At 40.6% G+C, this 17,833-nt stretch overlaps 1 protein-coding gene and 1 long non-coding RNA gene across 3 annotated transcripts in view; both read left to right on the forward strand.

Moving 5' to 3' along the window:
- FNDC3B (fibronectin type III domain containing 3B) overlaps positions 1–17,833 on the forward strand; it is a 338,384-nt gene that overhangs the window by 114,788 nt on the left and 205,763 nt on the right. The gene's annotated exons all lie outside the window — the stretch shown is intronic.
- LOC123394413 lies at positions 12,326–16,316 on the forward strand. Its single transcript, XR_006609156.1, has 2 exons — positions 12,326–14,360; positions 16,125–16,316. It is a non-coding gene; the product is annotated as an uncharacterized LOC123394413 (long non-coding RNA).

Here is a 17,833-nt window from a genome sequence, read left to right on the forward strand (position 1 = left end):
GATCCCGTGTTGGAGGAAGGCAGGAGGAAGCCTTCGGGTTGGGTATGGGAGCACTGCTGAAAGGCTGGGCTGCTCCTGGCAGGCGGGCTCTCCCAGGGGCTGCCAGCAAGGGACAGTCACAGGGATTTCCTTACATTGTGGAACAGTTCCTACTGCCAGCCCAGATCTGGAACAGGTCTTTGTGTGGTTTGCTGACCGAATCTGGAAAGCCTTGTTCTGGAAGGGGGATTTGCAGTGAAAAGTGGCCATTGCTGATTTTTCTAATTTTATTTCCATGCTCATTCACCAAAGCAACTGGAATTTATTTGGTTAAAAAGCAGCTAATTAATCTGTTTGATCTTCATGTGGAAATGAACCATATCAAATTCCAGGTCAAATCGCTTTCCCTTGTAGAATGTTTGCTTAACCTTTTGAGGTTTATTTCATCAGCTCATGGACTATCGAAAGTTTATTTGTCTTCAGTATTCTGATCTACGTGGTGGCATGGCTCTTGCCCTCATAATGCTCTTAAGTGTAAACTGAATTTTGTTTACAAATAAGGAAAGGCACATTTACAAATGGATTGTAAGAAGTTGTAGGTACACTGTGTGACTTACTCATAAGCAGTACCATATATGGAACCATTTTTGAAAAATTTTGCCGTCTGGTCCCATTTATTGTAGATGAAATATGTTTGCCCCTGTTTTTAATTCTCAGTAAGCCGCCAGTAATGCTATTAAGCTTATTTAAAATATGAAGAAACAAAGGTTCAGAATGGCCAAATAACTTACCCACAGTAGTAAGATAGCAGAACTGGAGTTTGAACTCTAGATGATTCTAAAGCTTCTGTATTTAAAAAATAAATTTTTTTAAAAATTTGAAATAATTATAAATTTCACAGGAAGTTGTGGAAGGGGAAGCAGGTAGATTCTGTGTATTTTTATATTCTAGTTTTACCAGCTTTACATGGACTCGTGTGTGTGTGTGTGTGTGTGTGTGTGTAGATTTGTGTAGACCTTACCACAGTCCAGGATGTTCTTTCACAAAAAGACTGCCTTGTGTTACATTATAGCCTCTCTTACTACCTCTTACCTGTTTTCCATCTATCTGATCTTTTTACTTAAAGAACATCCTATATATATATAAGATTGGCCTTTTCTCTCTGAGCATCATTTGAGAACCATCCAAGGTGTGTTTACTGATAGTTCCTTTTTATTGCTGAGTAATTATTTCACGGTATGGATGAGTCACATTTTGATGGTGCACCTGTGGAGGACATTTGCTTTTAGTTTGGCCATTATAAATAGAACTACTGTGAACATAGGTGTACAGGTTTTTGTGTGAACACATTTTCATGTCTCTGGGATGTACAGTGCTGTGTTGTTTTATAATTATGCACTTTGTTTTGTAAGAAACTGCAAACATTGCCAGAGCAGCCATGCCATTTTACATTTACTGGCAGTGTATGAGTCTCCAGTTGTCCTCATCCTTGCCAGCATTTGGTCTTATCACTACCACCCACCCACCCCCGCCCTGCCCCCATCAGTGTTCAGTTCTCCCAGCACCATTTGGTGAAAAGATTTTTCGCTTTGGATTGCTTTTGCACCTTTGTTAAAAATCATTTGGGGGGCACCTGGGTGGCTCAGTGGGTTAAGCCTCTGCCTTCTGCTCAGGTCATGATCTCAGGGTCCTGGGATCGAGCCCCGAATTGGGCTCTCTGCTCAGCAGGGAGCCTGCTTCCCTTCCTCTCTCTCTGCCTACTTGCAATCTCTGTCTGCCCAATAAATAAAATCTTTAAAAAAAAAAATCATTTGGGTGGGGGCATCTGGGAGGCTCAGTTGGTTAAGCATCTGCCTTGGGCTCAGGTCTTGATCCAGCTTCTCCCTCTCCTCCTGCTCCCTGCCCCCAACCTCTCCTTCTCTCTCTTTCCCCTCTCCTTCCTCCCCTCCTCTTCTCAAAATAAATAAAATATTCTAAAAAAGTCATTTGTCTGTATTTATGTATGTCTATTTCTGGGTCCTCTGTTTCTGTTCCATTGATCCATGTCTCTATCTCTTTAACCGTACTCTCTTGATTACTCTTGCTGTGTATAGTAAGCACTAACCTTCGCTCCTGGTATTTTTAAAAATGGTGTTCATTTTAAAATGATTTTAAAAAATGATTTAGATATTTAAGGTAAAGTCTGGACCCAAAAGAGGCATGTCACTTCTTCTTAAATACTTGTCAATAGGAGTTTACATTGAGGAGTTTTGGTTCAGCTCTGACTTACTCTGAGAAAATCAGTAGGAAAACCACAAAGGAAATGTGCAAAAACATGAAGACAGGTTAAATAATAATGGGTTTGTAGGTTTGACATTCTGTATGCTATCACTGAGGTCCCTGAGCGACTTTAAATCTCGAGGGACCAGAGAGACTAGATGTTTGGTTCTCTTTGGCTTAAAATACCAGCTGTAGATAATCAGAACAGGAACTACGTTGAGTAGAAAGTTAAAAATTAAGGTTCAAGTCCATTTTAAAAAGCTTACTCCTTACCTTGTGTCTTTTAAGGTACATTACTTGCATTTCAGCCTTCTCTGTGTTCTGAGCTCTTCTGAGAGCACAGATAATGTAACATTTCAGACTTGCGGGGTGTGTGGAAGTAGAGGTCAGTTAGTTTCGCCTTCAGGTTTTACAGGTAGGAAACGGAATCCTTAAATGGGCCGGTACCTCATGCAGGGTGGACATCCTGTCCGTGTGGAGAGAGCATGTTTGTCCGGAGCAGTTGGGTGTGTGGTGTATGTGTGAACACCCATACATTGGCTTTACCAGCCATTATGAAGGGAAGCCCCCTCATTTGGGCCCAGCGGAAACCTTTTCTTGCAGGGATGTGCTGTAGACAGAAGAGTAGGATGCTGGTTCTGTGGCCTGCGTGTGTATGTCTATGTCTCCTATAACCCGTTGCTCACACGCTAGCTTTACCTGACACTCACTGAAATTCGTGGCCAGCCCACCCGTCCCTGCTGTAACGTAGGGCCATCTCCTCTCTCGTTGAGTCCTAACCTGTCTGTTGGTGTGGGAACCTAGTGTGGGAACTGGTTCAGGAGCTGTAGCATCACGAGCTTAGAGATACGAAATCATTTTCTGTGACTCTAAAACCCGGAGGGCTGCAAGCCTGGAGGACAGCTTTCTAAGGCAGCTTTTGCTTGGAGGTGGGTGCCTTCTGGGATCCATGTGGTGAATGTATGAAAAGCACGTTGGGGTCCAGTCTGTGTACATGGGTCTTTTCCTGCCCTGGGCTCTTCGTTGCACAGGGTCTCTGGTGGGACTGGTGGGGGGTGGTGGAGGGGTTGGGGAGGTGATGACTGACTAGGGTCTGCCTTGGAAGGAGTATTTCAGCCTTCGGCCTCAAGGTAAACTGCTCTTTTGCACCGGCCGTGGTCCTGAAGGCTGCTGTAGAAATGGGCACCACTGCCCGATGGTACCGTGTGCCACACGACACTCAGCCCCAAGGCTTTCTCCTGAATGGAAGCTCTGTTTGTAGATGTTACGCCTGGAGTTAGATGCACGTTGGGCTGTGCTCCTTGGACCCTGCCTGTTGTGGATTTGGCTTTCCACCTGCTGGGGAGGAGCTGCCCCTTGTGTCCTGCAGGTGTTGACTTGACATTTTCTCAGGTTCTTCTCTGTTCTTTTTTGTTGTTGTTCTTCTTCTTTACGGAGGCCAGCTTGCTCTCTTGAGTCCGGTCCTTGCTGTGGTTTATGTTAACATCCAGGGTTTAGACCCTGACTCTAAGAAGTCATATTAAATCTTACAGGAGAAATGCTGAAAAGTTAAAGACCTTAAAACTGCCTTCTAAATAATAATCGGTCCACTCCTTTGAGGATTGTCATAGAACAGAGAAATGAAAAGGCCAACTGTAAATCAGAAAGTCAGTTTGAGGACCTAGGGAGGCAGGATCCAGTAGTGGAGTAAGATTAATAGAAAAGTGTATATGATTGCATTTTTTAAAATATACTCATTGTCTATAAAGATGAGGGTTACACTTTTATAACACTGGCTTTTTAATTTTTTTATTTTTTTGTGCTGAAAATAAAGAAGCTGCCTGATAGTAAACTATTACTGAACATTTAGTTTGGCTGTACTTAACTACAAATGCAGAACAATGGAAGGAATCCCTCCAAATGGGAAGGTGAAGACCTTCCCATTTTGTTTTTTCATCCCAGCTTACCATTGAGAGGATTGTGGGCAGCCTACAGTTATGCATATCGTGTGTTGAGATAGAATAAATTAAAAGAGATGGGAAAAAGGGGATGTCAAGAAAATAAGGCCTTCAAAGGCCACCAAAAAGGAGGCTAGGAGTGATTTTGACTTTTATTTTTAAGAAGTTCTCAAAAATCTGTCTTCTTCCTGTCACTGATTATTCTTGGTACAGTATTTCTATATGTTTTCAGCTGTGTACATGGTTAACTGTTAGAACTTGGATTAGCAATAGCACCACAGGCATTGGAATGGCCTTACTTTCACATCTGCGTTGGGGCAGGCTGCTGGACATTGGTGGGGTAGAATGTGAACCAACTGATCACTTTTCCAATCCTGTTATTTTCCAGTGTGGTTTGGGGGGGGGGTGGGAAGCTACTCTACATATGAAGTCAAGAAAGCACAAGGAAACCTTCTGGTTAACGATTTTAGTGAGTTTCAGATTTTCCTCTCGTGGAGAGACCTGGAAAATCACTTCAGAAAAGAGGTGATGGGTCTCTTATAGAAGAAACTGCTTTGCGTGCATGTAAGACTTAGCACGTTCTGCAGGCTACCGGGGATTCTTGCCCAGCCTCTGATGGAGAAAATCAAAACCTAGTGATTACCATAACGAGAACTGGAAACAAAGCCATTTTGTGCAGCATGTCCATTTACGACTAGGCCAATTTCTCCTGACTCAGGGAGATTATAGAAGTTCATTTGACACATGCATGTGTTTACAAAGCCTGACAGCCTCTAAGGACTGTTGTTATTTATGGCAGGGATTGCCTGTAATGCGTTTTTTAGTAACAGTTTTATTGAGGTATAATTCACCTACCTTATAGTTTGCCTATGTAAGTGTATAATTAGGTTGTTCGCTGTATTCACAGTCGGGTAACTCTCACCATAATGAATTTTGGAACCTTTTCATCACTTGCAAAAAGCCCTCTACCCATTAGCAGTCACCTCCAATTCCCATATCCCCAGCCCGTAGGCAACTACGAATCTACTTTCTATCTCTAGAGAGGTGCTTATTCTGGACATTCCATATAATGGAATTATATCGTATGTGGTCTTTTGTGATTGGCTTTTTTCACTTAGCGTAGTTTTTAAGGTACATCTATTTTGTGGCATGTATCAGTACTTCACTTTTTTAAAGTTGCCAGATTAATATTCTACCGTGTAGGCATTCTGTATTTTATTAACCCATCCATCAACAGATGGACTTCTGAGTTGTTTCCACTTTGTCACTGTCATTAATAATGGCCCCAGGAACATCTGTGTACAAGTTTTTGTGAGGATAGATGTTTTTATTCCTCCTAAGTACATACCTAGGAGTGCGGTTAGCCGGGTGACGTGGAAGCTCAGTATTTAACTTTTTGAAGAACTGCCAGATTGTTTTCCAAAGCAGCTGCAGGAGTTTCCATTCTCGCTGGCAGCACTTGTTATTGGGTGTTTTTTTTTTTTTTCTTTAGTACGATTTTACATTTTTTTTCTTTGTATGTTGTTAGCATTTGTTCTTTAGGGGACTGGGTATTTACATACTAAAGGAATTGGAGCGTGGTTTAACTATGGTTGCTTTGGGCTTTAAGGAACCTTCTCTGCCAGAACCGGCATGCTTCCTTACTTCTGCCTGTGACCCCAAATCAAAGCATCGACAAAACCACAATGGTACCACAAAAAGTCATTCTTTTTTAGAAGCTCAAATCTGAACTTTTTAATGTAATCTTGAGCTATCAGACATACATGAGAATGCATAAAAAATACATAAAATACGTGTTTATATATAAAGTATATACATAAAATATGTGTTCTGAATACCTGTTATCACCCGCCTAGATCATACAGTTCTGGGTAACCGTGAATAAGAAAGATGACTGAGAAAGTATATAAATACTGTAAACATGAATAATCAGTCGCTAACAAATCTGCTGTGTGCCCTTCCTTATCAAATCTGTTCCCCCCGTCCCTTTTCCCTTCCCCTGCCCGTCACTTACCTTTGGGGATAATCATTTTTCTTTGTAGCTTTGCTATATGCACAGAAGCTCTTGTGGACACCTGTACGTGTGTGTGTATACACACACATACACACACACACACGTAGTTTAATTTGTTTTTGATCTTTACGTAAATGAAACCATACTCTGTGCATTATTTCCTGACTTCTTTTGCTAAATTCTGGTTTATAAACTTCAGAGATGATGTGTAGGTCTTCATTCATGCTTTGATTATCATATAGGGTTTGAATTCCTTATTTTTATGTTCCTCTCTTGAGCATTTGGGTTGTTCTTGGTTTTTGGGAATGAACAGTGAAGCTACAAACATTCCTGTTTGTGTCTCCAGGTCTATAGGAGTTTCTCTGGAATATTTACCATGGAATGGAATTATACCTTTACTAAATAACGTCAGGCTTTTCCCAGAATGCTGCAGGGTTTTCTCCCTCGATCTTACCAGCCTTTAATAACTTCAGACTTTAAATATTTTCCAGGGCCACCCGGCTGGCTCATTCAGTGGAGCACATGACTCTTGATCTCAGGGTCGTGAGTTCAAGCTCCACATTGGGCATAGAGTTAACTTACAAAATAAGCAAACAAATGAACATCTGTATATGCATTTTTCCAGTCTAGTAACTGGTTCTATGATGGTATCTCTTCGTGATCTCAATTTTCACATCTCTAAATATCTTACTACTTTCAGAAGTTTAACAATTACACAGGTGCTGTTATATTTTCTATTTCTTTGAAGAGAAGTCGACATTGAGTTACAGGAAAATTGTGTCTGTGCTATTAAAAAATCATTGCGAGGGTATATTCCTTATATATATTATAACTTAAAACTAGATCACTTAGATGAACACCATCAGATTTCTTTTTTGGTCCAGTGATTTCTCTCTTGCTGTGTAAATAATTTGTGTAATAATAAAGTTAGAAATGTAGTTTACTTATCAATTGCTTCCTATCTTTTACCAAACGTACAGGCAACTACAGCCAGTAAGTCTGATTTGGCAATATTTACTCTAAGCCCACTTTATTTAAAAAATTAAAAAAATTTTTTTTTTACAGGAGGAAAGGGCAGAGGGAGGGAGAGCAAGAAAGAGAGAGAGACTGACTCCCAGGCAGGCTATATAACCCTGGGATTATGACTTGAGCCCAAGTCCAGTGTCAGATGCTTAACCTACTGAGCCACCCAGGGGTTCCTTAAGCCCACTTTATATAAATTGTCAGTTTTTTTTTTGGTTTTTGTTTTTGTTTATAAATATTTTATTTATTTATTTGACAGAGAGAAATCACAAGTAGGCAGAGAGGCAGACAGAGAGAGAGAGAGAGAGAGAGAGAGAGGAAAGCAGGCTCTCCGCTCAGCAGAGAGCCCTGTGCGGGACTCGATCCCAGGACCCTGGGATCATGACCCGAGCCAAAGGCAGCGGCTTAACCCACTGAGCCACCCAGGCGCCCCTAAATTGTCAGTTCTTTTAAAAAAAAGATTTTATTTATTTATTTGACAGACAGAGATCACAAGTAGGCAGAGCAGCAGGCAGAGAGGAGAGGTAGACGCATGCTCTGCCTCTCTGCTGAGCAGAGAGCCTGGTGTGGGGCCAATCCCAGGACCCTGAGGTCATGACCTGAGCTGAGGGTAGACCAGAGCTTAACCTACTGAGCCCCCCAAGGGGCTCCTTAAGCCCACTTTAAATATAAATTGTCATTTTTTATGGTGAATTGAGAACTTAGAGGAATTCACAGCATCAAGTTTAAAAGATTCTAGATTCTCGGAAGTAATACTTCTTGTGTGTGTGTATGATATGTGGTCAGTATGTGTCCATCTGTGTATGTGTGTGTAAATGTTCGAGGAAATACTGAAAGATGTGGCATTTTGATCCTATTGGTTATTGTTTGGTGCCAGAGGCACGAAGTTACTGTTTTTAAAGGGGAAAATGAATAATTTGAAAACTTAACAGTCAATCTTGCTGAATTTAATGAGAAAAAGATTATCACTTCAGATGTGTGGAAATGGTCTGAACACTGACTTTTTAAATGAAATTAAGAAAAAAAGGAATTATAAATATGACTTATAGAAGAAGAAAATTTCATTATTGCCGACTTGGGGGTTTTGCTGTTTGTGTGTTTGTGTTTTGAAGTTAAAAAAAAAAGTAGCTACAGGTGAGCATCATCTTGTTGGAAGGGTTGGCATAGTGCTTTAAGAGAGAAAAAATAATGAATTATTGCCATTACTTTCAGTTCTTGGAATATAGATAAATATAGGTGAATATAAGTTTGTTACTTGAGGGAAAGTATTTTCTGCCCCATCACATCAAGTATTTTATTACAGTTTTCAGTTAGTAACATAAATTACTTTCATGCCTTACTCTTGAGTTTACATATTTTTCAAGATATTCCAGGAATATTGCATTCTTACTGCTATAAGAAAAGCTTACCCAGAAGTGAATTCTGTATTTCAGTGAATTTTTGAGGGGGTGGAAAGGGTAGTCTCAAGTAGTATCCTTCACTGATACTGGAAATCTCAGTAAAACTGTTGAATGACTTTACATTTTTTTGTTTTTTATGATTAAATATGTTTTTGACCAAATTACAGTTTGTTCTATATACAGAACAATATACATATACATGTATACAGTACAATTGCAGTATTTTTTACAGACTTACTCTAGATTGAAATTCCTACTCTTTGTTTTTCAGGGCACTAAATTTCAGTTCTAAAGTCATATAAATTTTTATTCTGTTTTCTACAAGTAAAATCCTATTTTATAATTTGTCTCATAAAAATGTCCACATAATAGAACATTTACAGATGGTGGTGATAGGTACAAAAATAAAGAAAACTGCCAGACATTATTTACTTATACGACTTGGGTGTTCACAGCCTTGAATTTTGCTGTAATCTTCATGAATCACATTAGGTCAAGAAATGCTTGAGTATTCCAACATATGTCTGTTTGTACTAGAAAATAATTTGGTTGTCAGGACAGATTGTTTCATTCTGTTCTTTTGAGAAGTATGTGTTTTTATTGTTTGGAGGGGGTTTCTGTTTCCCAGGTGAATGACTGAGTTCTGTGGAAGTTTGAGACTGTGGGTGTCTGAAGAGGTCTTCTCAGTATTACTTGGTACATAAAGGACTTAAAATGCTCTGATTTATATTACAAGATGGATTGACCCTTCAGGAAATTATATTTAATTCATTTCAACAAATAATTTATTTAAGCTATATTACATCTTGCCAGGAGCAGGGTCTGCTAGGCACATCGCAGACCATTGAGGTTGAAAAGAAAGAGATTAAATTGGATAGAATCCAGGGACTAAAATATGTCCTTTTCCGAGTAAGTATCTTTGAAGTTTATTTCAGATTTTATATCCTGCATTAATTAATCTAGATCAGAGTGTGTGTCCATGTTGACTCTGGGGGAGAAAGTGAGCATATTTCATTCTGAATTAGGAGGATTGTCTTACAGTTAAGCTTGTGAGTCTGTTTTTTTTTTCCAGTATGTATTGGGAGTGTTTTGATCACTGCTGTATTTCTAGTGCTGTAAAGTATGCCCTGTAAATTTTTATTGAATGAGTTTGTGGAGTGAATGAATGAATGAATGAATGAGTGAGTGAGTGAGTGATTATTAGTGAGTGAATGAAAATTGGTTGTTTGAGAGCATGTAGGTATGTTGAGTTGTTTTATCTCTCCCAATTGAAATGGGTTCTTATGAGTATAATCAGAAGTAATTCACTTGAATGCATGTGCTCTCATGATCTGCTTGTCCACGCACTCTAGAATCTAGATCTGTAGCTCTCCTATATTCATTTCTCCTTTGAGAATAATTATGACTGTCCACAGGGCACAGTTGGCTGAGTGTCCTGTTCTTGATTCACCTCAGGTCATAATCTTACGGTCCTGAGATCAAGCTCCCTGTTCAGTGCAGAGTCTGCTCAAAATTCTCTCTCTCTCTCTCCCCTTCCCACTTGTGCCCTCTCTCTCAAATAAATAAACAAATCTTATTTAATAAAAAGAAAAAGAAAGAAAGAAATAGGAGGCTTTAACGGACTGGGTGGCTCAGTCAGTTAGGTATCTACCTTTGGCTCTGGACATGATACCAGGGTCCTGGGATAGTGTCCTGCATCAAGCTCTTTTCTCAGTGGGGAGTCTGCTTCTCCCTGTCCCTCTGCTGCAACCCCTGCTTGTAATGTTTTTCTTTGTCAAATAAATAAAACCTTAAAAAAAGGGGGGGGGTAATTATGATTATCCAAGGTAATGGCTAAAGAATCAAAATCTGTAAAAACTCTTGGAGGTCACAGTAGTCATTTCTTTATATACTCACTCAGATGGTTTAGAATTTTGGAGGTCTCTTCATCTCCGTTCCTCTTTAGCTTTTACATTTAGATAATCACAGAAAGGAGAAGACTACCCTTTGTGTCATTTCATTATCTCATGTAGTTATCCTACTAGTTTTGCAAGGTTGGAATAGTGATCAGCCCATTTTATAGATCAGTAAACCAGTGCTCTCAAATGTTAGGCTGTGTATTCTAGAATATATACTTCGTGAAGGTTGCAGTTGCGTCTGTCTTGTTCACCATGTTTCTCTCATTTTGTAGTATAGTGTCTGGTATGTGGTAGGTAAGTACTGATTGGCTTTACTCTTGTGTGAGATCACACAATTAGCTAGTGGAAACAACTGAGATTGCATGTAGTTTTCCTGTGTTTTACAGCATATTCCTGTTTTCCCTGTAGTTCTTTTAAGTTTTCTGAGAGACCATTTTGAGCTATACCTTTCTGAAAACTGGTCATATTCCAGTGGCATGCTTACCCTGGATTTCCCAACATGGGCAGGATTTTGGCCTAGTACCTGTTTTCATGCTGTGGTGTAGGTCTTTTCCCCACACAGAGCAGGCTCCTGACTGTTCGTTGGCTACTTGGGGTATGTTTACTGATACATCCTATGTAATGCACTATTTACACTCATTTTCAAGTTACAGCTTCACATTGTCATAGTCAGTGAAGATAACTAGAAAATAACAGACACTGGCCATTATTACCCATATTCCCGTATCCTGGCATGGTTTTCTGTCAGAGTAGCCCTTCTTTTCTTTTACTCTTTGATTCCTGCTATATTGAAGTTGTGGGAGCCAGGGAAGGTACTGATGTCCCTACCATTCCACTGCAGCTTTGCCCAGGATGATACAATGGGACTGAGCAGACCATGTCACTGGAGTGCCACAGATGGCACGTACCCTCCTGAAAGAGCTGGTTGTCAAGTTTTCAGACATTTTGTTAGACAGTTGTTAAACATCACCATCATTAAACATTAAACATTCAAACCTACAGTTTAAATTATATTTAATAACAAAGATAATAATTACTGAGAACTTCCCACTTCCTGGTTATTTTATGCCATGTTGATATGATCTGTGCTTTTGAGGTTTTTAAGGTCAGTTGTATCTTCATGGTGGAAATGATGGATAGCAGTGTGTTGCTGTACTTGTCTTTTCGAGTCCATGTTCAGTGGTGTCTGTGGGTGGGTTGATAACAGTCATGGTGGGACTATTTATATGGAGGAAATTGGCAAACGCTACAATCCAGGACATACCCTCCCCCCCCCCCTTTTTTTTTCCTGGAGAGCCATTTGTTATTAAATATTTACAACCACACACTCAGCGGGATGCCTAGAAACGACAAGGAGATTGATACTGTCATCTTTTGTGTTATTTGTTTGGTTCTCTGGATAATATTTAGTCACAGTGAGGGAATGAAACAGCTCGGAGATGGCAACAGTGAGGAATGGAGTTGAGGCACAGAGGCACGCCTTAGCCCAGAAGCAAACACAAAACCAACTTAGAGACGTGTGTGTGAAAACTGTACTGATTCCGTCACTGGCATTAAAGGTTATTTTTAGAAAATTGTCTTTCAAAAAGAACAGCTTTGTAAAACAGTAATTACCTAATACCTCATTCTTAGCTGAAAACCATGTATCATAATTATTTAGTGGGCTTTTTTGTGCATAAATATTATATATACAGATCTAGAATATCTTTGTAAACTTTATTATTATTTTTTTTTAATGAGTAGGATGTCTTTTAAAGGTTTATTTATCTGAGAGAGAGAGAGAGAGAGAGAGCAGAAGGATGGTCAGAGGGAGAGAATCTTAAAGCAGACTCCCCATTGAGCATGGAGCCCAACACGGGGCCTGATCTCACTATCCATGAGATCATGACCTCAGCCGAAATCAAGAGTTGGATGTTCAGTTTCATAATTTCATGAACTTTTAGAGCCCAGGTATTCAGACTTGCTTTTGAGAGATAGTGTGGTACCTTTACTCCTTTTTAATCACTTGCTTTTGGTGGTGTATAGCTAATAATTTAGCATTTCATAATTTAGGCCTATTTGTAGATACATGCATATGGGCCTCACTGTCAAACAGCTAAGTTAGATTGTTCTAGGTCCCCCCCACACTCCCGTCTCAATGTCAGCGTTTTTCTTATGTCACACAGTCATAGTTTCCTGAGTGACATCGCAGAATGCATCAGTGATGTTTGAGGTTCTTCCCCACCACCCCTTGTCAGCACCCATAGTTGTTCCTGTTCCCCAGAGTCCTTGAACAACACTGAAAGCCTCATCGATGCTGCCACAGGTGCACAACAGCCCTTTAGAGGAGCGACTGGAGGGGTTGCCTGAGCAGGGTTCTGGAATGTCATGCAGCCTTCTGCTGAGTGCACTTTACTGCGCTGAGGCCTGCTGGTAGAGTGAAGCCCGTTGGTGCTGTTGGGAATGGGGTTGGGGGGTGCTGGTGCTTGTATGTGCTCACAAAGTAGTTGCTAAATATTAAAATAAATGTGGGATTAAATGCTTCCTAAAGGGATGTTTTTTTTTTTAAGCCGGATGGTTTTGTTTACTGCAGAGATTAGGGGACTTTGTTGGAAAACAACATGGAAGAGCAATAGAGATGAGTCATGTGTTTCCTGGCTACTTAGCCAACATCAAATAATTAAGAACCATTTTATGGATAGGGCTGTGCAGCCAGAAGAACCTTCTGCAGGGACTGACTTGATGATAACCCACTTTTTGAAAGAGCTGGCTGAGTTTGCCTCGCTCTTATAGGAGGCATTCCCCGTAACAGTGACTGGTGCCGGATCCCTGGCTCTGGTCCATTCACTTCTGGTGGATGAGTTACCTTGTTCCCCATTCCGGAAGCTTGCTGCTGCTGTTCCATTCAGATAGCACTTGATGAACATTCTCAAGTAGTATCTCGCACTTTATGCTTACCGCAAAGAAGGAAATTCATTGCTTCATTAGACGTAAAAATGGGATTCTTGAAAACCGAAGGAACCTAGAAGCCAGTCTGACTTTAGCACGTTAGTTTAAGACCATGTGGTCTGGCTCTGTCCTGCTCCTGCTGTTTGACCTGGACCGGCATCCTGGCAAGCTTTGCTATTTACCTTCCTTCATGTAGGATCCTTACCATTCAGATCTTACGGGTTTGTTTGTTTGTTTGTATTTCATTCTTTGTTATTTAATTGGTATGTTTAAAACTATTAGCCAAGTTCCACTCTTCTTCCCCCATTGATGACTCTTATTAAAAATAGAAATGTGAAAAAAAAAAAAAAAAGAAATGTGAGGCTAGAGGAGAAAATTATTTCCTAATGCTGTAGATTCCTGCAGCGTTTTCCTTCCAAGAGGCTGGCAGTGCCTTCTCTGTCACTCTTCAGTTGGGTGGAGAATATACAGAATTGTGGATAAATCCTATATTTATTGTCACCCATATCCTCCCCCTCTCCCCCGCCACCATCATGATCAAGGCCACATGTGCCACATAGAGGAGGGTCTTTGGTGAGTCAGGACAGATACCCAGACTTAACCTTTGCTGTAGTAATGGTTGGAGTTGAGGAGGTGAGCAGGGTTATGATTCATTTCTTGAATGATTCATTTCTTGAACTCCTTCCTGGAGTTGCCCCCAGTCTCCTTTCCATGGTGACGTCCAGAGCTATTGGAGAGGGAGGAAGGAAGGATATAATGCTTTGTTTCCCTCCTGCTCCAGGACCCAAGTGGATGAAGGTGGTTGGGAATGTCCTGTGGAAACAGGGCCTTGCATAGTTTCTGAACCTTTCGCCTGGTCTTCTCCACACTCCCTAGGAAAACCTGCAGGAGTGAGACACATTTTGTAAATGGCAGCTTTCAGGTATTGAAACCTGCTCTTCCCACTCTTGACTTCTCTCTCTCTCTCTCTCTCTCTCTCTGTTTTTACTAGGTAGTTTTGAGTTCAAACTAAGACAAGAGAATTTCATTATGCAAATCATTGAGCCATTTGTATGGCCTCAGCGCCTTAGTATTGCTCTAATGTTAAAAGTCTTCTCTGTTTACTGTAAGATAAAACCTTTGTGTTTAGTTGGAAAAGAAAGGGGCTCCTTGGAGGCCTTTGCAATGGCTGTATGAAGATCTGTGGCTCAGACCTACACACAAAGGCCTTCTGTGCTGGGTCTCCGTGGCTCTACAAAGGTGGTAAGCTGAGCTGAGAGGGGGAAGGCTGCAGAAAAGCAAAGCTGAAACTCCTGTGCCCATTATTTCAAAACGAAGTTGCTCCTTTATTTAGAAAATAAAGCAACACACCAGACGAGTACACAAACATTTCATATGATTATATGAAGACAGGCTTAAAATGTACTTTAAAAGCACATGGTTCAGAAGCACACATTCATTCATCTTCTCTGAAATTAACTGCCATTTTCTGTGAGTATGCTGTAGCACGCACAGTCTAGAAAATTCTGCCTGGTTTCTGTGTTTTCCTTGTGGTAGATGTGGCATATATTACTGCTGGAAGCTTGAATGCCCAGCATTTTCCCCCTCCTCCATTCTTTTTTATTAAAGAATGGGATATCTTTTTAAATCTCTCTTCATATATTAGTAGGAACAGGGAACATAATACTGGTGGAGATGGACTTGGGGGAGGCTTGGAGGGAGGAATTGCATTCTTTGGGCGTTCCTGAGAGGAAGACAGCTGTATTAACTCCCCCCAACCCTGCCACGTTTTCGGGGTGGGGTGTTGTGGTGCGGGGATGGGGTGCGGGTGGGGAGGGAAGTACAAGGGCATCTCCCCTGACAGTCCGAATTCCAGCTCTTCATAGCTGAGCACAGACAGCTTGGCACAGCGCTGCCTGGAGCCAGTGTGCATGTGTGTTACAGTTCTGATTATTAGCCAACAGAAAACAGCTGTATACATTAGTAAGGAACGTACTTAGAAATAAAAAATCCAATAGTAGTGTTTTCCCCTATAAACACCAGATGTGTACAGGGTTTTACCCTGTGTCTGCCCTGTGTTTTAGTACCATTGTTTCGGGCTAGAAGTGGAAGCCAGCATTTGAGAGGTAGACATGTGGTGAAAGTAGATATGTTTGTAGCAAAATAGGTATGTTGTGGTTGACTAGAAACATTTAAAGGTTTATTATTTTAAGGAGAGCCATTGCTGCCTGGCCAGTCATTTCATTCCTCCTCCTCTGCCTCTTACAAAAAGAAAACATTGTGTGTCTGCAAAAATATGCTCTGCTATCAGGATTCAGACACCCCCTGGTCTAAATCATTTAGCAGCTTTTAGTGCTGTCAGGAGGTAACTGATAGTTTGAGGGATCTACAATTCGATACACGTTTTCTAAGGCATCTCTGGAAATGGACATTTTCTTTTTGATGCCTGTGGGAATTTCTGTACTTATTGTTTTGAGTGTATTTAAACCCATGATCAAAAACTACGTATGTCTCAATTTCTGGATTTAAAAAAAAATAAGGACCAAGTAAGGAAGATTTCAGATTAGAAGTAGGACTGCCTAGAAGTAGGACCACCTAGGTCTCAGTTTCTGGATTTTTTATGTGACTAATGAATGTCTGAATTTGCAAATCTGAGGGAAAATTCAAAGATCCCTCCTCCTCCTTCTCTTTCTTTTTTGTTCCAAAGCAGTAAGTTCTTGGAGGAACTGGAGCATTTCACGACTGGTCCTGGGGAAGAAAAGAAGTAGAACTGGTATTGAAGAGGAATCTTTCTATGGGAACACAGCAAAAATACATTTCCAAAAACTCGCCTGGGGAATTCCCAGATTCTTTGAAACCTTGCATGTCAGAGCTTAAAATAAATACCGGTTTAGACAAACTGGTGTGCTGTTTCCTTACCTATTTTTGTATGCATTTATATCACCCAGGTCTTGTGTTTCCCAGTTGTTCTATGAAGTCATGGTTTTAAAAATAATCACGATTTGAATATAAGGAGCCTATTTCTTTTCCTTTCTTTCATTTTCTCAAATTCTTCAATGGAAGATTAAGACAAATCCAGGAGTGGATTGCTAAGGGTTTATTCTAGTCTGAGTGACGTCAGTTTTCCTACAGCTGTAATTAATCTTCTGTCTTAATGCCTCTCATCCATAGAATGTGGGCACTGAAATGATTCTTTGGTTTGTTGTGAGAAAATCCCAGTAAAGTCCTTTATAGGAAACTTTTAAAGTTAAATCATTAACTTTTCCTAGGGAGTCTCTTAACAGAATTTTTCCTTTCCCCTTTGCATTAAGTTAGAGAAACAGAAGCTGGGATACAGTACAACGAAGGAGGAATGTTATGAGCCTTTTGGTCAGGGCTAAATGATAGGGAGTTTGGAGAATTCCCTTTTCTGCCCATTTTAAAGATTATCTGTTCCTTCTTTTGGACATCTCCCTGGTGTGGTCCCAAGGCTTGTATCACATTCTTTTTATCCCAGGGGCCCTGAACTTGACCATCACTATTTTAAAATCAGGCCCAAAGGGTTACCACACAACTTAATGGTAATTTCTGCATTCAGATACAAGAGGTAAACAACAATTCTGATGGCTGTCTGTGGGAGAAGACTTGATTTATAATTTTGGAGCTACCTTGTGAGTCACACTGAAGATGCTCGAAGCCTCACGCTGCCCTAGGAGAGAGGCTGTCGCCGTGGTAGGAGGGCAGAGATGGGATCCAGGGGAGCTGCCAGTGAGACTCATTCCGCGGTGATACAGCCTGGCTCAGTGATGTGTTATTTACAGGGAAAACTCTGAGTCCATCCGTGAACTGAGAATCCATTCATGCATGCGGTAAAAGATGCCCTTTGGGGGAATGTTTCTATACTCTTGGCCACCTCCTTGGAAGGGGAATCCAGAGGCTCCTGGGGAGGGCTCTGAAGGCCCTGCCACTTTCACACCTCTAGTCGCAGAAAGACTCTCGTTTTCCCCAACCAAAGGGTGGATTCATCATTCAGCTCGTTATGACCAAAAGCATTTGAACATATTTGGGGAAGACTACGCTTGTGTTCTGGTGGGAAAATTCTGAAAGACCATAAGTTCCCAAATACCGAACCTTATTCCAGAAATAGCTCAGTTTCTGCCTGCTTTGTTTTCTGCTGTAGGGTGAGACCCCCATTTAGTTTAGTCTTGTGAATTGAAGCCTATTTATACACTATGAAGTCTGATAGACAGGTTATTATTTTTAGCCTGAAAATCATGAAAATCATGTATTTAAAACTCCCAAAGCTAAATGGCACACTCATCTTGCTTAAAATTCCTTCTAGTACTTTTAAGCCAATGAAAGGGAAAATATAAACAATTTGTTAATTGCAGCAGCTGGTCTCTATTATTATTTTTATGTTAATGTTTTGAATGGGTG

Source organism: Mustela putorius, unplaced genomic scaffold, assembly GCF_011764305.1.
Source record: "Mustela putorius furo isolate JIRA1106 unplaced genomic scaffold, ASM1176430v1.1 tig00003834_pilon_pilon_pilon, whole genome shotgun sequence".
Classification (NCBI taxonomy): Eukaryota; Metazoa; Chordata; class Mammalia; order Carnivora; family Mustelidae; genus Mustela; species Mustela putorius.